We start from the raw sequence: 20,926 nt of genomic DNA, 5'->3' as shown, positions 1-20,926 counted from the left end.
GGGGTGTCTTGAATGTAAACATCATGGAGGGCATGGATGGCATTGGATTGTGGTGATTTTTGTGTGTTTTTCGATTTTTGGGGGTGTTGATGGGGCATGGCCATGTGGGTGGGGGCCATTTTCAGGCCTGGTCCAGGGCCATGTGGTGGGGGTGAAGGGGCCATTTTGAATCCAGGCAGTGTTCTTTGTGCCATAGGCCTGCATCCAATGTGCCTTGCTTTCATCCATTATGCCCAGGGGTACTCACTCAGTGCTGCATGGGCCTAGTCTTTCTGTGTGGTTTCGTTAATGAAGCATCATGGATGGCATTGGATTGTGGTGATTTTTGTGTGTTTTTCGATTTTTGGGGGATGTTGATGGGGCCTTTTGCCCAGGGGTACTCACTCAGTGGTGCATGGGCCTAGTCTTTCTGTGGGGTGTCTTGAATGTAAACATCATGGAGGGCATGGATGGCATTGGATTGTGGTGATTTTTGTGTGTTTTTCGATTTTTGGGGGTGTTGATGGGGCATGGCCATGTGGGTGGGGGCCATTTTCAGGCCTGGTCCAGGGCCATGTGGTGGGGGTGAAGGGGCCATTTTGAATCCAGGCATTGTGCTTTGTGCCATAGGCCTGCATCCAATGTGCCTTGCTTTCATCCATTATGCCCAGGGGTACTCACTCAGTGGTGCATGGGCCTAGTCTTTCTGTGTGGTTTCTTTAATGTAAGCATCATGGATGGCATTGGATTGTGGTGATTTGTGTGTGTTTTTTTATTTTTGGGGGTGTTCATGGGGCCTTTTGCCCAGGGGTACTCACTCAGTGGTGCATGGGCCTAGTCTTTCTGTGGGGTGTCTTGAATGTAAACATCATGGAGGGCATAGATGGCATTCGATTGTGGTGATTTTTGTGTGTTTTTCGATTTTTGGGGGTGTTGATGGGGCATGGCCATGTGGGTGGGGGCCATTTTCAGGCCTGGCCATGTGGGTGGGGGTTTAGGGGCAATTTTGAAGCCAGGCAGTGTGCTTTGTTGTGTCATAGGCCTGCACCCAGTCTGTCATGCTTTCATCCATTATGCCCAGGGGTACTCTGTCAGTGGTGCATTTTATTGGTCTTTCCATTTTGGGGGGTGGGTATAATAAAAATGCTTACTTGCAAACTATTAATTGAAGCGCTACATATGCAACATTTATTTAACTGATGTTCCTCTGGCTTAGTTTGCTTTTAGGTGCAGAAACACGAATCATCAGCCTCATCGTTCCTCATCAGTGCCAGGAAGAAGTCCTGCTGCGGTGTGTGCAGCACAACGTCACGTGTGGCCACAGACAACTCTGCAACTTGTGCAACTGCGGCCTGCTGTTCTGACATCTGAAGAAGATGGCCCCAAAAAAAGTTGCCCGTAGCTCCTCTAGCAAGAAAGTTGCCAGTAAGGAGCAGAAGAAGCAACTGGCGCCACTTACCAAGGAGACTGGTGTGACGACCGCCACATTTTTTGGGATAAAAAAAGTACGCCTGCAGCAGCAGCGGGGTCTGCTGGGGACCAAGCTGGGAGCAGCACCTCCGCTCCATTGGGCTCAGTGCCACCACCACCACGCCAACTTAGGTCCAAGCCCTTGAGTGCTGCAGAGGCAGTCAGTATATTTGTTCAATCACCATCGACCAGTGATGTTGGCTCATCGCAAGAAAGTAGCAGCATCCCTCAATCAACACAGGTTGTTATAACTCATCTGACGAGTGTTCAACAACCACAGCCACAACAACAACCACATGTGCAAGTACAAGCCCAAGTACATGTGGAAGGAGAGGCGGCGCAAGGAGAGGAGCAAGCAGAGGTGCATGGAGCGGCACAAGTGCCCACAATAGTTGTTCCTCCCGAAGTAGGGGCACATCAGGAAATCGATATTCAAGCCGAGGTATCACATGAGTAAGCCACTCCTCCTGATGATTCATTGTCTTCCAGATCCCCAGCAAGGAAAAGATCAAGGATGGTGTCTACTTCTTCTTCAAGCCCCCTTCCTTCTGATGATATGGATGAAACTTGGGAACCACCATGGCCGTCTGAGAGTGAGGCACACCATGATCTGACAAAGGTAGCTAAACGTAAAAGGAAGGTCCCTGAAAGTCTCAGAGTTATGGAGCGTGATGATGACGCTAAAGAAGAAGTGGCGTATACTCCTGCTGATGAAGACTCTCAGGACGACGACGCAGTCATCATAGGTGTACTCCAGCCTCAGCGGGCATGCAGCAAACAGACATTTTTACCCTATCCCGAAATGCTGCTGAGCGTGATGATGGCGACGTGGCAATGGGACCACCACGAATGCAGTTAGCTAGTACACTACCACCTACAGCTTCCATATTTTCTCGCCAGAAGAGACCTCCATCCACCTCGACCTCCATTTCCTCAATTAGTGGTGCTGTAAGTGCACAACGTACTACATTTTGGCAACACACATCCTCCAGTTCATCTGGCATTAGCAGCATTCCCAGTATCGCCTCCTCCGCTCCCCACAGACATTTGAAGTCCGCAGTTTGGGACTTCTTTAGTGTTAGCCCAACAAGGGAAAACATAGCCATTTGTACCATTTGCAAGGTTCGAGTTAGTCGTGGTAAGTTTGGTACCAACTATGGTACCGGAGGCCAGAGAGGTCATCTTGAGAGACAGCACACTGTCAAATGGCATGCGCACCTAAGGGAGATCAAGGATGCCCGAATTGCAAGTCAACAAATTGTATCCGTTGATGTTTCATCTGCTGATGACGAGGAGGAAGAAGAAGCTTCAAACATTTCTTCACTTACACCCAGTCCCCTGTCAGCAGCAGATCTATGAGCCACACTAAGAGTGTGGGAGAGAGTGAGACACCAACGCGAAAAAGTTCACCACGGAGCGTAACTGGGTCGCAGAAGTCATCATCATCCCGTAAAATGGTGCAGCACACCATTAGAAGAATGTTGTTTTCAGAAGCGCCATATGAACGCAACCACCCAATGGCGCGTCTGTATAACAGTAAGCTGGCTAAAATGCTAGCGCTGGACCTTCTCCCTTTTTCTTTTGTGGAAGGGGTGGGTTTTCTTGAAATGGTGGCAACGCTCTGCCCTAAATGGAAGGTTCCTAGCCGGTTCTATTTTGCCAGAGTTGCGGTTCCAGCACTACATGAAGATGTGCTGGAGGTGATTGGGGCAGCTTTTCACACTATACATCTGACAACAGACATGTGGAGCAGTTGCGCAGTCACTGATTACATGTGCATCACTGCACACTGGGTTTCTTTTTCAGGGGTTAAAGCAAAGATAAACGCAGGTGTTGACGAGGACAAAGTTTATAAAGCTGCTCGGAAACATGCAACAATAGCCATGTTTGCCATGGAGAAAATCATACAGCAGAAAACATTTTGCATGAGTTTAACACAAAGGTCTTTGAATGGCTGTCCCCAAGAAAACGCATGATTGGTCATGTTTCCACGGATAATGGCGCCAATGTAGTTAAGGCCATGGATATGGGTAACTATTTCAGATGCCGTGTCTGGCGCACTGTATAAACCTGGTTGTTAAAAAATTCTTGAGTGAAGAAAATCCAGTCTCCGAGTTACTGACCACCTGCAGAAGAATATGCACACATTTCAACCATTCTTTTAAGGCCCGGAAGCAGCTGAGGTGCCGGCAACATGAACGTAAATTGCCAGTGAAAGCACTCATCCAGGAGGTGGCAACACGTTGGAACTCAACCTTCTACATGCTTGAGCGTCTGTATGAGCAGTATGCGGTAGTCGATCAGTATTTCTTTAAACTGGGTACACCTATGATAGACATGAGGATACAGGTGGAGCAATGGCACCTAGTTAAAAGCCTGACAGACATGCTTCGTCCTTTTGAGGTCTTCACGCCTGCAGTCAGCAGGGAGGACTGTAATTTGGGAAAAGCTATCCCATTGTTGAGCATGCTAGAGCACCAACTGAAGGTGGTGTATTCTAAATTTGAAAAAGAAGGAAAGGAAGAAGCAGTTGAGTTGTCGATTCTTTGATTTGCGCTGTGCTGTGGACCTTCCTGCTGGGCTGCTCCGTGTACTTTTTGAAACTACTACTCGCGGTACCCGCTTCGCGGGTCCCGCATCGCGGAGGTGGTCCGGCTGAAACCTTTGGACTCTACCAGGGTGTCTAGGGGCAGTGCAGGGCTGCGAGCAACAGCGCGGGGACTCCATTTCCCAGGAGTCCCTGCTCGGTCGATTTGAAACACCTGGCCCGCTCTCCCTGCTAGCCCCGCCCCCTGAGCACCGGACTCCAGAAAAGCCCTCCTTCAACAAACGACCTGCGGGATTCTTTGATTTGCGCTGTGCTGTGGACCTTACTGCTGGGCTGCTCCGTGTACTTTTTGAAACTACTACTCGCGGTACCCGCTTCGCGGGTCCCGCATCGCGGAGGTGGTCCGGCGGAAACTTTTGGACTCTACCAGGGTGTCTAGGGGCAGTGCAGGGCTGCGAGCAACAGCGCGGAGACTCCATTTCCCAGGAGTCCCTGCTCGGCCGATTTGAAACACCTGGCCCGCTCTCCCTGCTAGCCCCGCCCCCTGAGCACCGGACTCCAGAAAAGCCCTCCTTCAACAGACGACCGGCGGGATTCTTTGATTTGCGCTGTGCTGTGGACCTTCCTGCTGGGCTGCTCCGTGTACTTTTTGAAACTACTGCTCGCGGTACCCGCTTCGCGGGTCCCGCATCGCGGAGGTGGTCCGGCTGACACTTTTGGACTCTACCAGGGTGTCTAGGGGCAGTGCAGGGCTGCGAGCAACAGCTCAGGGACTGCATTTCCCAGGAGTCCCTGCTCAGCCGATTTGAAACACCTGGCCCGCTCTCCCTGCTAGCCCTGCCCCCTGAGCACCGGACTCCAGAAAAGCCCTCCTTCAACAGACGGCCGGCGGGATTCTTTGATTTGCGCTGTGCTGTGGACCTTCCTGCTGGGCTGCTCCGTGTACTTTTTGAAACTACTACTCGCGGTACCCGCTTCGCGGGTCCCGCATCGCGGAGGTGGTCCGGCTGAAACTTTTGGACTCTACCAGGGTGTCTAGGGGCAGTGCAGGGCTGCGAGCAACAGCGCGGGGACTCCATTTCCCAGGAGTCCCTGCTCGGCCGATTAGAAACACCTGGCCCACTCTCCCTGCTAGCCCCGCCCCCTGAGCACCGGACTCCAGAAAAGCCCTCCTTCAACAGACGACCGGCGGGATTCTTTGATTTGCGCTGTGCTGTGGACCTTCCTGCTGGGCTGCTCCGTGTACTTTTTGAAACTACTACTCGCGGTACCCGCTTCGCGGGTCCGCATCGCGGGTCCTGCATCGCGGGTCCCGCATCGCGTAGGTGGTCCGGCTGAAACTTTTGGACTCTACCAGGGTGTCTAGGGGCAGTGCAGGGCTGCGAGCAACAGCGCGGGGACTCCATTTCCCAGGAGTCCCTGCTCGGCTGATTTGAAACACCTGGCCCGCACTCCCTGCTAGCCCCGCCCCCTGAGCATCGGACTCCAGAAAAGCCCTCCTTCAACAAACGACCGGCGGGATTCTTTGATTTGCACTGTGCTGTGGACCTTCCTGCTGGGCTGCTCCGTGTACTTCTTGAAACTACTACTCGCGGTACCCGCTTCGCGGGTCCCGCATTGCGGAGGTGGTCCGGCTGAAACTTTTGGACTCCACCAGGGTGTCTAGGGGCAGTGCAGGGCTGCGAGCAACAGCGCGGGGACTCCATTTCCCAGGAGTCCCTGCTCGGCCGATTTGAAACACCTGGCCCGCTCTCCCTGCTAGCCCCGCCCCCTGAGCACCGGACCCCAGAAAAGCCCTCCTTCAACAGACGACCGGCGGGATTCTTTGATTTGCGCTGTGCTGTGGACCTTCCTGCTGGGCTGCTCCGTGTACTTTTTGAAACTACTACTCGCGGTACCCGCTTCGCGGGTCCCGCATCGCGGACGTGGTCCGGCTGAAACTTTTGGACTCTACCAGGGTGTCTAGGGTCAGTGCAGGGCTGCGAGCCACAGCGCGGGGACTCCATTTTCCAGGAGTCCCTGCTCAGCCGATTTGAAACACCTGGCCCGCTCTCCCTGCTAGCCCCGCCCCTGAGTGGTCCATATCTAATAAAACCAAGTCCCTCCACCGCTGCGCGGGAGCGTCCCGGGAGAAGCCCGGGACAAGGGCGGGACCGTCCGTGGCCATCAGGGGCCGTAGGAGGCTGGGCTGGGCCTGCACCCTAACATCTTGTACCCGTTTTTGTTCGTGCCACTAGGTAATTTCATATAGTAAGTTGTCCTTGTTGTTGCCGTTTGCCCTTCCTTTTTCAGGGTCGGGTTTTTGTCTTGTAAAACTGGTATTTTGACTTGGTTTCCTCAGACTGATTTTGTACTGTTATCAATTTGAGGCGTCAGGATGTCCATTTGTTCATCGAACTCATTACCTTCTACCTTAGGGGTCTCAATACTTGGGCCCCTAGATAAGTATTTTGCTAGGGCCAATAAAGAAATAGACAGAGAGATTGCGCTGGCCGAGAAACGTGCGGAGCGCCGCCTTTCTGCCGAACTTCTTAAAAACAAGCCCTCATTCCTGGCCCTGAAAGAGGAATTAACCCCACAACTACATAATAACACCTCACCAGACGTGGACATTGATGCAGAGCTTTTTAACACTGAAAATATCCCTTTGATCTTTCAGGACGGGTCACCCCCTCTCTCTACTATTGAAATTAATGATGAAATTATTACCAATGGGACATCAAACTGTTTAATAGATTTGAACTCCCCAATAGGGGTAGATGCACTCCCTCAACCTACAATAAATACCTCAACTCCTTTATCCAGTTCGGGGGCGGAGGTGGTGGTATTAATGGAGACACAACTGCCGACAGCAGTTAGTATACCCAAAGAAAAGGCACCAACTAAGAAATACCAGGGATTATATCGTTCTCCTCCTAGAAAAAGAAGGAGAAAGGCAGGGGCTAGAAAAGTGGGCAAAATCCTAAATGCATCTTCACCACCATTGATTATAACAAATAATACACCTAAAGAGGCTGAGAAAGATGCACTGAGAGGGCCCAAAACACAAAGTATTATGTTTTCAGCAGTCCCGCCGCCTAAAGGGTTATTGGAAGATATTGCACACCTTATAAAATCGCTCCTGTCGCCGCTCCTAGAGAGAGTAAAAAGGTTGGGAGAAAACATGGACTGTATTTCAAAAGCCTCAAATGTAAATAAAGCCCCAAAAGAAAATAGCCCACGGGAAATTTGCCCGACTTTTAAACTTCCAAAACAGAAGACATCTAACCCACAAGCGGGCAACCCCATACCAGAAAAAAAGACCTCATACAATCACCAGACTAGACCGGTGGCCACCTTAGATCCACATAAAGAGAAGGCTAAACCAGGCCCTCTGAAATCCCAGGTTACTAATCCTCCCTTAACGAAGGTACCAATTAAGAACTTGGAAAAATCAAACTTCCGAAATAACGTACAATTACCACCAGATTCATCTAATTACGCTATCATTTTGACTGGAGTTCCTCTAGTCCCAGTCGGAAGTATTGAATCCAATATTAGTCTAAAAAATAAATCTATCCACTGGTTAAGGAAAAACAGACCCTTGCCACCACACCTTAATGGCGACATAATATCTGTAGGAAGGTGTAGCTGGGTGGGTATACGACCAAAAGATATTGAGGGTGAGGTGGTGATAGTAAATTTCAGGGATCACAGAGTTGTCACGCATATCAGTGATTGGTATCCAGGAAGCAAGGAGGGAACAGTATCCACTCGCAACCTGAGTTACTTTTATCCTGAAACACTGATGAAGCCTCCTATCTATCCACCAACATTGGGCCTCTCTGATTCCCTGCAATGTTCGTATGGAAATCAGCATTATATTGATCCAAGACAGCATACAAGTGATTATGAAGGCCGCCAATTCCCATATGGAAACCATCACCATATCGCCCCTAGAAAGCATACAAGTAATTCTGATCCCCTGAAATTCCCTTACGGAAACCAGCATCATATTGCTTCAAGACGGTACATAAGTAACTTTACGTCTCTGCCCCCACAACAACGCCCAGATAGGTTCTCTCATTATATGGGTAGTGGTTACCACGCCACAAACCCAAATGAGTTATGGAATATTCCATTACACAACCTATTTGAACCCCTTGGAGGCCTAGAAGCAAATGACTGACTTATTCCAACTAATTCCCAAAAAGGAAGCACGTGTCACCCCTCGAAAAATTGTGGGACAGCAGAGGAACTATTCTCTATTCCTACTATTCCTCTGAGCAGATCACCTGAGCACCTACCAGATAAAGGGAGGGATTGTTATGTACCTATATTAGACAAGGGACATGTAACTTCCGAGGTTAAACCAAATCATAATGAAGAAGTGAAGATGATGGGTGGAATAATTAAAGAAAAATACCCCACTATCCCTAAACGCACCAGCACACAAGGTCACCAAGTAAGTGTAGTGTCCTGGAACGTGTGTGGATTAGTAAATAAGGTACAAGAACTAGCGTGGGGAGAGTTGATCAAAAATATCGATATACTGTGCTTACAGGAAACTTGGGTTCCAATTGAATTACATTTAGATGGTTTTAGGACTTTCCATGTCCCAGCGGTACGTTCTAGTCATGGTAGGCACAAGGAGGGATTATGTGTTTATGTTTCGAATCTTTTAAACGCTAGCATTATCCCCGGTAGCACAAATTCGCACTACTTCCAACTGGTCACCATATTATTAAACCCATTGAATGTCCTGGTAGTGGTGAACTTTTATAATAATATTAAGAGTTCGGATTTCTTGGAAGTAACAACAAATTTGACATGTGCATTAAGGACCATAAAAAGTGTAAAAGGAAAAGATTTAATTTGGATCTGGGTAGGTGATTTTAATTTAAACCTATGTGACAGTAAAACATGCGGGTTTCAGGAATATGGGGAGGGGTAAACTGTGGGTAGGAGTCACTTTCAACACAATGAGAAAGGGGAAATATTAAATAGTATCATGGCCAACTTCGACCTTGGTTTTGCAAACAGACTGTGCTCCCCCAAGATGGAGTTTACCTCCACCTTCTTAGCAAGGGGGTTTAATTCGGTCATCGATTACATCATCATGCCAAACAGGTTTGCAGGTCGGGTGGTCAACTTTGAAATCCCTAATATTGGTTTGAGTGACCACCTACCCCTGAAGGTGGTTGTTAGTGCCCCGGGAAGAAAAAACTCCCTCACCATTGAGACCCTGGCATGGTCACAAGACCTTCTAATTGCAAGGCAGAATGGCATTGCCCTGAAATGGAGTTCGGCAGATCCAATAAAAAATTTTAAGAAAATAGTGGAGAAAGCTTCACAGCCAATTATGATATGTTTAGAGGAGAAGTCATCAAATGGCGAAATTTTGGAGGCTTTTAATAATATTACCACTATCACACAGAGGCTGTTAACCCGGACCCGCTCTAAAAAAAGTAATAAAGCTAAGGGATGGTTCGATTCGCAATGTACCAAGACTCATACGGTCCTTAAATTAGCTTTGAGCAATAAACCAAGGGACCACGAGGTAATAAGGGTATATAGGAAGGCATACAATTTAGCTAGGCGACAACGTAAGAAAACAAATAAAGATAAAGCCTGGCAGGATTTAATGAAGGCAGCAGAGAGTAAAGATGTTAAATTATTTTGGCAGGTGGTTAACACTCCTTTTCTCAATAATAAAGAGATGGCCGGGATGTAAATAGCCATTGATGAAAAAGCCTGGATAGAGTTCTTCTCAAATGTTTATAGTAGTAGTCAAGAAGAATCGCAAGTAGTGAGTAATTTTGTTCCCGTACCAATTGCGTTTACCCTTGAAGAGGTACAAATAGCTATAAGCCAAACTCAGAATAACAAAGCCCCCGGACCAGATGGGATCCCTAGCGATCTTTATAAGATGAATATAGATCTATGGGCCCCACTGTGCTCACGGGTCTTGGGCGCTTGCTGTGCCGAAGGCTTCATTAAAACGTGGGCTGAATCAGTGATAATTCCCATTTATAAAAAGGGCGATAGGGAAAGCCCATCAAACCATAGACCTATATCTCTCCTGGATTCACTAATGAAAATCGCAGGGAGAGTGGTCTTATCTAAAATACAGACGTGGGCTGAGGAGCATGATATTCTAACTCCCGTACAATATGGGTTCCGCCCAGGGATGGGTACGGTTGAACAGATTTTAAACTTTGTATTACTACAGGGGAAGTACACCAGGGCCAAAGATGGTTGTTTATACGCAATATTCGTCGACCTCTCCTCTGCCTTTGATTGCGTAATACATACAAAACTGTGGGAAATACTGGAGGAGATGAAGCTTGACCCAGCTATAGTTCTCTTTCTAAGACAACTATACTCAAATTCAACCGCCAAAGTAAGATTTGGATTGGGAGGGGAGTGTACAGGGTCTTTCCGTATACAGAAGGGGGTGAGACAAGGCTGCGTGCTGGCCCCACTTCTTTTCTCACTATATACGAACAGTCTGGAGAAAGAATTGAGGGCCAAGCATATCGACTCAACGAGGTACTGCAATAGGGAGATAGTTTCCCTATTGTACGCGGACGTTGCAGTCCTAATGGCTAGGACGAAGGTGGGTGCACAAAAGGCCCTAACCAAATATGTAGAATTTATGGAGGCCAGAGGCCTTAGAGTTAATGCCGGAAAGTCCTTTTTGATTTTCTGTGGGAGTGCCAGGTGTAAACAACTTAAAGTGGCAGGCCTCCAAGTTGAACATACTAAAACATTCCCATATCTGGGGGTTGTAATCGAAAGATCTGGCACCTGGGGGCCAGAAGTGAAAAATAGGACCCTAGCCTTCAAGCGGTCGGTCGCGGCTGTACTAAACTTCTCAAGAAAACTGGGTAAGCGACAGCCTGAAATCATGCTCAGTATCTACGTAGAAAAATGCAGAAGCATTGCTCTGTTTGGTGCAGGGGTCTGGGGGTATCATGATGTAACATCACTTCAAATTATAGAAAACAACTTTTTTAGATCCCTTCTGTCCCTCCCAAAGGGTACATCTGTCTACAATTGCCACGCGGAATTAGGTATGGACCACCTTACTGACCTGATCAGAATTTAACCAATTTTGCTATGGCGCAGAGTCTGGGCGACACAAGAACTCGCCCTGAATCAAGAAATTATTAGAGACGTTATGGCCATTGAAAACGCAAAGCGCATTAAATGGCTTGAGTACGTCAGGAGGGTTCTAAATGACATACAAAGGCCAGAATGTTACAGTAACCCTAAATCAATCGGGGAAATCCCAAAGAAAGTTTTAAAACAATTGTGTTTGGAGCACTTTAATATAATAAGATTGGGAGGGGAGGCCACAAAGAAAACTGTGCTGGAGCACCAATCGTTGTTGATCTCCCATAGAATACAACCTTACCTAAACCTTGTGACTCTAGGGTTCAATAGCTTTATTTTGACCAGATTTAGGTTCAACCTGTTTCACCACTCGGTGACATTTCCATCTAAAAATGACTGGCATAGAACCCTGTCCCCATGCCCATGTGACAACATGTCTCCCCAAACTACATTTCATCTGGTCCTGTTTTGCAAGTTGTATAAAAATGAACGCTGTAGGTGGATCAAACAATACTTGAGAGGTGGTGCCTGGCGGCAATGCAGGCCTGCGTACTTGTATTTGCAGCAACTGGGGAATCCTTTATGTATAATGACTATGACCATGTTTTTAAAAAGCGTTTTAAAATCATGGAATTTATTATGAATTCAAAATTATTCGATAGCTTTACTGTAATGATTTAATACTTTTTTAATCTAAATGTTATTATTGTTGTTTAATTGTATGGATGCAGATTTGTATGTACTTGCTTTTATGATTTTTCTATATGGTTAAAATCGAATAAAGCTTATTGAAATTGAGTTGGCGGAGAAGTTATTACACCGCCTACTTGGCGATGGTCGTCTTGAAATGATCAAGACAGAACAGCATTACATTTGTGCTACTATTCTGGATCCACGGTACAAAAAGGCAGTGGCAGGCAGAGTATTCTTTCCTTTTGATGATGCAGATGTTACAAAGTACAAACATTGGCTAGCTGTGTCAGCCACTCGGTTTGAAAGAGAATGGCAGGTAATTGAAGGAAAAGGCAGTACATCAGCATCAGCAGGCCGTCCTCAGTCAAAAAAATCCACTTCTGCATTTGTGGCTGTGGCAGAAGTGAGTGATTTTCCCTCTCAGCCGTTAACGACACCAGCAACCGTATCATCTACACCAGACACAACAGTAATATTGGGTGATGAAGAGGATTGGCTAACTCAGCTTGGGTTTGCTTCTGAAATGGTCCCAGAAAAAAGTAAGCAAAGTGGAGGAACCCGGGAGAACCTTGAGTTGATGGTGCAGGCCTATCTGAATGACTCAACAGAGGTCCATCTTTCTCATGACCCATTGGCGTATCGGCATGGGAAAACAGTTGTGTGGCCAGAGATCACCAACCTGGCTATAAATTACCTGTCTTGCCCACTCGCAAGCGTGTCTTCTGAACGTGTTTTCAGTTCTGCTGGTGGCATTGTAACTTCCAAAAGGACCCGCCTCTCGCCCAAAAATGTGGAGAGGTTAACAATGATCAAGATAAATCAGCACCTCATACCACCAGATTACAAAATACGAGAATGCACGCAGGAAGAAGACAAGGAGGACACCAACTTAGATGAGGGAAGTTCTTCTCTGTTAAGTGACCTACTCCCGTATGAATTCGCAGAGTTTGAGGACGAGCTCTTCTTCCCTGACACCGAGCCCTTAAAATGAGTCAATGAATCACTAACTTTCTTTTTCGTCCTTATTCACTTTTATTCCTGTGTGTCTGTCTTTCTTTGTTTTGCAAAATCTATATAAAAAAAACTTTAATCACCTAATCACAAAAACAAGCCCATCAGCAGAACTGTCTTCACTTATTTGCTTATTGATTTGAAGGTGCCGCAGTCTGCATTCCTCATGTTCACCAGTTCACAAGAACATGCTCCTCTATCCTCCTCCTCCTCCAGACTCCTATTTCCCTCAAAGCAGATGGCCGAATTACACCCAATGAAGAAAGACTCTGCACTTGTGGGGGTGTTCTACTTCTTTGCGGGTGAGTTGACGGGTCTGGGGCCATTGCTGGGAAGGTCTAATACCGGCTAAAAGTGGTTTGGAGAAAATCGGATCAGGAAAAGATTTTGCGCTTTTGATCACTTGCCTGTCTTTGGGGTGCTGTTTGGCGGGCTTTTAGGTTGTTGTGGGTGGGGTTTGGGGTCTGGGAGCACTGCTGGCACAGTCTAATGTTGATTGCATTTGTTTTTCAGGAAATCCATGGTTGAAAAGGGGAGTTAGGGCCTAGCTGCAGAGCGCATTTGGACAGAATTGAAGGCAGTAGGTCCATTTGTGCTTTTTGCCTGTTTGGGGGTGTTCTGCTTTTTTGCAGGTGGCTACAGGGGTCTGGGGCCATTGCTGGGAAGGTCTAATACCGGATAAAAGTGGTTTGGACAAAATCGGAGGTGAATTTTTTTTTGTGTTTTTGCTGACTTGCTTGTCTTTGAGGTGCTGTTTGGGGGGTTCCAGGTGTTTGTGGGTGGGTTTTGGGGTCTGGGAGCACTGCTGGGTATGGATAGTTTTGATTGCAAGAGGTTTGAAGCAAATCCATGGTGGCAAAGGGGAGTTAGGGCCTAGCTGCAGAGCGCGCGTGGAGTGATTTTGGAAATTTGCCTGAAAATGTCTAAGTCCCCATTTTTGTAGTTTTGCTTTTTGGCTGTTTGGGGGTCTTCTACTTCTTTCCGCCTGGGTTGACGGGTCTGGGGCCATTGCTGGGAAGGTCTAATACCGGCTAAAAGTGGTTTGGAGAAAATCGGGTCAGAAAAAGATTTTGCGCTTTTGATCACTTGCCTGTCTTTGGGGTGGTGTTTGGCAGGCTTTTAGGTTGTTGTGGGTGGGTTTTGGGGTATGGGAGCACTGCTGGCACAGTCTAATTTTGATTGCATTTGTTTTTCAGGAAATCCATGGTGGAAAAGGGGAGTTAGGGCCTAGCTGCAGAGCGCATTTGGACTGAATTCCAGGTAGGCCCAAAGTTTTTTAAGTGTGGCTTTTCCCGGGTTTTTTCTTTTGGCTTTTTGGGGGGGTTAAACTTGTTTTCGCCCAGGTTGACAGTTCTGGAGCCATTGCTGGAAAGGTCTAATACCCGAAAAAAAGTGTTTTGGAGACAATCCCTGGGGAAAAAGTTTTTTGCATTTTCTGAGATTTCGCTCACTCTACCGTTTTCGGGGGGTTGTTTGTGGGGGTTCCTGGTGTTTGTGGGGGGGTTTGCGAGTCTTGGAGCAATGCTGGGTATGGATACTTTTGCTTGCTTGCAAGTGGTTTCAATACAATCCATGGTGGGTAAGGGGGGATTTGGGCCTACTTAACTTTCCAAGTACGTTTTGTCACCATTTTCTACTAGGCCTAGTTTTTGGAGATCTGATTGGGGGTCTTCGACATTTTTGCGACTGGGTTTAGTAAGGGTCTGGGAGCACTGCTGGGAAGGTCTAATTTTGCTCTAAAACACAGTTTACAGTATACCTAGCTTGAGGGGAAGGATCCGCTAAATTAATTCGACCATACTTATTTATCCTTCAAAAGGAGACTCAGACAGAGTAGGCACTTTCAAAAATATTGTACTGTCTATTAGGAAACTCAAAGTGTGACTTTTTGCACTACACAGCGTACATACCTTATATTTATTTGTCAGTGGTGTTCTAATATCACTTCCTGTTTTTCCATCAATAATTACAGGCCGGGTTTCAGCCTGTGCAATGGGAAAAAAAGGATGAAGTCAGGCTTCACATTAGCGAGCCGCAATTCAGCATCCGCCAGGCAGGCAGTGGACAGGGTGTCTTCTGGTCACCAACATTGATGGACGGAGCGTCAGATGGAATGGAGGAGTCCCGCTAATAAGAGGAATGGTTGGATGCATGCAACCTACCAAATTCAACAGACGACTACAAAAACATACAGATACAGTATCCGTTCTTTTCTAATTATCTTTTAAGTAATGTTATTGCTGTGAACTTCTATGAGTGTGACTCTGCATTTCTTTGATCTCTGCTTCTAAATTCATCCCTACAGCCATTCTTTAGGTTTTACTTCTGCTATTTTTTAAACCTAATTTAATATAAGCAGTGTTTCTCTGAGTGCAGAGATAGGCAAGTGAAAACGCATAATTATTACTGCAGCCCTGTACTGTCGCATTCTTTCATTCACTGTTGTCAAAAGTACTACTTACTTTTCAGTAACCATGCATGCAGTAGTGCATGCACTTCCTTTATGTCACTTACAAGATTTATGGCTAGCTTTGTAACCAAAGATTTGTTTATCTTCAATTATTGTTTGTCCATGCTGTGCTTTTTTTTTCTTCTCTCAACAAAACTTTCCCAAAAACCCCCATTCCCATCCATTTTCCAAACCCTAACCCTCTTCCCGCGGGCTGTGTGGTTTTGATTGATGTGTGACTAAATGACAGCAATAATTCCACACACTTGCGGGGGAGGATAAGGTCATAGCAACAGGCTGGTGAAGGAATCCGAGGATATATTCTTACTCAGCTTGACACTGAGTCACTATTGGCAAATGAAAGCAGATTTTCATGTGCGCCATCAACTTGATTGGTCATCAAGAACATCCTCCTCCTAGACGTGGCAAATTAATATTACGCTGCTGTGTCCTTCACCTTCAGTACTATTCCTTGTAGTAGTAGCCAATGTCAAAGAAATTCAACGCAAGTACTTTCAATACTTTACCATTTGTTCGGCTACATTGTGGCACTGTTCTAGTGTACTGTCACCTCCTATGTTCTCTATCGTACCGTTCTAATGCTACGGTAAGGACGAACAAGGTTTCATTTTCTTTTTTTTCAGATGCTGCAACTGCCACTGTGTAACACCACACGTACCACCGCAATGATGACATTTCATCCGCCGAGGATTGCCAACCTTAATCGCCATTTCCCGTGCAGCCAGCCCTGTGCCTAGCCCTATTTTCAAACACAAATTACAGGTAAGATAAGCGTTTGGGGGGGGTAGTATAATGGAGTATTAGGAGAGACAATAGACTGAAGGTCCTAGGACTATTGAATTCACTTACTCTGTGACAGGCACTTAGTTTTGAAAACATTTGGGCAATTACTAGTACTTACACAACTTGAATCAAGATGCCACTTAAGTTTCAGGAAAACAAACTTACTGTTAAACCCCCATCCACCAGCCTCAAAAGCAGTAAAAAACACGTATGCTAAGATAAAGTTTAAAGTATATTTATATATCCCTAACATAAATAATCTCCTGCAAGACCCAACCCCCCCCTCCCAAACCCCAACGAATGTCCGTGAAAACTAAGTCCAAAAAAATAGAAAACCCAACTCCCAATTCCCACCCCCCAGAAGTCTTTAAAAAAGGGGCAAGGGACAGTCTCCTCCTCCTACTGCTGGCTGCAGCTGTTGACTTTTCGGGCCAGGTCTGCATGCTCCTTGCGGAGGGTCTCGAGCAGGGTTTTGGTGTTGAGGAGCTCCTGCTCGAGGTAGGACACCCTCAGTGAAAGGCGGTGCGCGCGTGCCTTGCACCTGCTGTGGGGGGCAGCTGATTTCTTTGCTGCTCGGCGGTGGCAGGTGGCTGCGGTACCCCGGCTCCGTACCGCTGGAGACCTGCTGCGCTGACAGGCTGACCCAGGTAGCGCGGAGGAGGATGCACGTGTCGCCGTGGATGTTGTCGACGTACTGTGCGTGTCCTCCTCCTCCTGGGCCACCAGCCGTCGATATTCGGCGACAGTGGCCTCCAGCCTCCGTTGCCAGGCCCTGTTAGCCAGCTCCTTCCGTGTTGGTTTGGAAGGAGCATCTATATGAAGAAAGAAATACATAGTCTGTAACCAATGCTCTTTAAGATTAACACAAAATGATTCAGCAGAAAGTTGTGTCACAGTAGAAATAGCAACTTGCAAGCGCAGTACATAACTATTGTGGCCAGTATCTATCTAACCTCCCCCTTCTTCATCCTTGCTCTAACATTAGTGGGAGTTTAAGGAATCAATTCTACGAGCACTATGGACTCACTCCATTAGAGTCGACTATGACAGTACACCAGTCTTATTCTTCTTCTTCTCTCTTGTTTAGCAAAATTGGTATGTTAACTTCTTGAAGCCGGCATAATGCCAGCGCAGTCAACTTGGACCGGAGAAAAACAGACGCCCGCCATGATGAGTGAGACAGACTTGCGTTACTGTACCAGTCCAGTACATGCAGGTGGTGATGCTCTTACTTTTCTATTACAGTGGCACTGAGAATACTCTGTTACAAGGGCTACTGCTTAATTAATTTAACTTTCACCCTACAGTGCGAATGAATACTAGAAAAGGAAAATGAAGAAGATAAATAATCTGATTATCTATCACGGACATGGTATGTATTTGCTTACATATGGGATGACGTCAGGTGCTTTGCTTTTTATTAAGTGAACAGTGATACATCCACACATGAATGACCGAGTTCTACTAAACTTATTAACAGAGGTAGTGAGTGGCCATCGTAATAGCCGGATATATGCTGTGTTTGCAATACAAACTACTGCTACTATTCATGGTAGTATTCGGACAAAATTACAACTTCTTTTCCTTGCCTTTCCTACACTGGGACGGACGTGCGGGTGCGGTGTTACATGCTCTTCAAAGTAACACTTAGTTCATCCAGTGACCGTCTACTCTCTCTAGATACACATATGCTATCTAAGAGTCAGATAGTACCATGATCCAGGCATCCATCCATTCAAACTATATGTCAATCATTCTTCTTCATGTCTCTCATCTGGACAAACCTTACGTTTTCTCACGGGAAAATAACCTTTTCATTTTATTTGGGAAACCGCAAGCCATACATCCGTGCTTGACTTGCATTTGAATTTCAACCAAAGCATATATTGCGCACACATACAGTTTCTGTTTCACCCACCCAGGCTGTTCTCCTTCCACCCATCCTTGCTTCATCCTTCACCCAGCCATGCATCATATTCCTTCCCAGCCACCTCGGGCACCAATCAAACACGTATCATTCTTCTTTGTCAGTCATCCTTACTTTTAACTTGCTCGTCCTTCCACACTTACTTACACCCTTCTTTCGCTTTTCGTTCATCCCATCCATCAAGTTCATCTCAGATCTGATTTGGATTCTCGAAAAAAAATTCACCGCTGAGTTGAAGTAAATTTAGAGGAGGCTACTACATGGTTGATAAAAAACTTTGTTCTAAATTTGAAAGTCTGCTTAACAGTATAGTAACATAACTGTAGAACATATATACTACACCCGTGCAGAGAGCACACTATGCAGTCTGCAATCTCAATAAGTAAGGAATATAAGAGCTTACCACTGCCCGCCACTACCGTGGCAACCCGCACAGCAGTTTCGTCCGGCACTTGCACCGCCTCCTCACCAGAACTGTCCTCCACCTCCGCGCTGGGCCCAGCACCAGATGTTCCACCTGCAAAGTACATTTAAGAATGTTAGATGTCATAGACATACACCACTCACTAGTATTTTGTCTAGGAATGAAGAAATGTGAATACAGAAACCAATTTCATAATTTGTGACTGTCTACTCTAAAGTAAAAATTTCCCTTTTTCCAGGGAAGGGTGTTGTCTTGTCTTGCTGCACTTTTTGGCACAACTGATGAATGCTTGCTTTTTAACACGCACCATTTTTCTCATAACAGACAGAAGCTTCACTTCTAAGAACAAATCATCATCACTAGGATGGAGTGACCAACGATTCAGCACCAAAATGAAAAATTAAAGTTCAAACCAGGTGAGGGCTCGGCTCGCCCACAATAAATGTGTGAAATAAATCACTAAGCACTTTTCCATTTTTAATCAACCGTTTATGTTTTATGACAAGCTTGATTTTAATAAATATTTTTACTTTTAATAAAGCTTTAAAACTTAAATAGACTCTGTGGTTTTTGGTCAAGAGTGACTGAGCAAAAGGTTTTGCAATTTCCAAGCATGAGTCCCTGCCTCTGACACTTCTGGACTCTGACTCCGTACTTTTGCCCTGCGTTGGATAATCATCATTGGGGATCAATCATCGATGAATTCGGGAGCTAAATGACTCTGCCGCACTATCTAGTCAGTAAGGAGATTGGGGGTTCTTCAAAGTCTGATATCACTGAGGTATGTGGAAAGTCTACCTGCGCCTATTATAATTGATAAACAATGCACTATTTAGTGTCCATAGTTCTGTTTGTGCAGATTTGTCCCTGCAACAGTAGTAGTATGGATTGTCCTCCTATCCAAAGCAAAAGTAAAGTAGTATCTTATTCTTTCTTGGTGGTCATTCACCTTTTTATTGTTGGTAATTGTCAAAGCATAAACATTTAGAAGGCTTGAAAAGACATTATGGACAATCCCAGAGGACTGCACTCAGTGCATAGAGCTATTGCTGACTAGAATGGGAGTTTCGTTTAACACCTTTTGCCAACTGTGCAATCTTAGTTAGCTACACAGACAGACTAATAAGAATAATCTAGTAATACCACAGGGAGTCATAGTAGAGGCAGGATAAGAATTTAGATACAGTCTACAAGAAGATCAAAGACGATTTAGAAAAAATCAAATGAGGAACGCTAGGAAAAAATAGGTACTCTATATTAAAATTAAAACTTACCGGGGCCAGCAAAGGAGCCCTCGCCTGACCGATCCTGGCCTTGAACAGCAGCAGCAGCCGATGACCCCTCCTCCTCTGTCCTCTTGCCCCTGGGGGGAGCTGATGTACAACATGAAAGAAAGAAAGACCCGAAAACATGGATGATTGTTGTCAACCAAATCAAACATTTCAAAAGAACAATAACAAAATATTTTGGCGAAATAGAAAATGGACAACTATTCCACGGGATATATTGACCTATCTCATGTGGTCTACTACGATATTAGTATTGCTTGATTTGCGGACCGTCGACTTGGAAAGTTATGTAACTCACTAAACAAACTACTAAAAAGGTTCGCCTAGGATTGAAGGCAGCAGTCCGCAGCACGCGAAGTGACAGACAAACTCCATTGTGATTGCAGATCATCGACAACACTAAAAAGTTTCCTACTACATTAACCAGTGATTAAAATACTCAAACTATCAATCCACCACCACTATTTCTTCTTATTGCCAGGTGTACAAAGGAAGGACTGTACTTGAGTCTGTAGGGGCAGATTTACAAGCCCCTTGCGGTTCTTTTGCTCCATTGTTGCGTGACTTTTGTGACGCAGCGGCAGAACAAAAGAGGCGCCATGGTGCGGCGTATATTAACAACGTGACGCATATGGGAGATGCATCACGTTGTAAAGCCCTGCGTCATCACTGGGGCGTTCCGGCGCAAGGGAGGGCGTTCCTGCGCAGGAACGCATCCTAAAAGTGGCTGAGGGAAATCTACAAGATTTCAATCAGTCACTTTTAGGACAATGATGCGTTACTCAAACCCTGCGCCTGCTTGAGGCAGACGTACGGCTTGACGCAGCATTGGGGAGATAGGGCACCCCAGAGCATTGCTGGAGCTGTGCCATCGTTGTGACGCAACTCCAGCAATGCGCCGCCTTTACAGCACAGATGCGTAACGCTTCGGTGACGTTTTGGGCCCATGGTGCGCCGCATTGTAAATACGGCGCACCATGGGTGGTGGTGGCGTGGCGCAAAATTACTGGCGCATCCCTGCTACTTTGCAGGGATGCGCCGGTAATTGAAAATCTGACCCTTAGTGTCTAGCATTACGCAGTTCTTTACACTACACTCATACATAATTTCTCAGGCCAATGAAATGAACACAAAATAGAAAACAAATAAGCAAAGTAGCAACGCACCTGAAATGCACAGAAGATTTTGAAATATAATTTACCTACAATGTAATCGGCAGCATTATTGCTCATGG

Source organism: Lissotriton helveticus, chromosome 3_1 (genome assembly GCF_964261635.1).
Source record: "Lissotriton helveticus chromosome 3_1, aLisHel1.1, whole genome shotgun sequence".
Taxonomy (NCBI): Eukaryota; Metazoa; Chordata; class Amphibia; order Caudata; family Salamandridae; genus Lissotriton; species Lissotriton helveticus.
The sequence above is the reverse complement of the archived record's forward strand: the minus strand, read 5'-3'. Positions refer to the sequence as shown.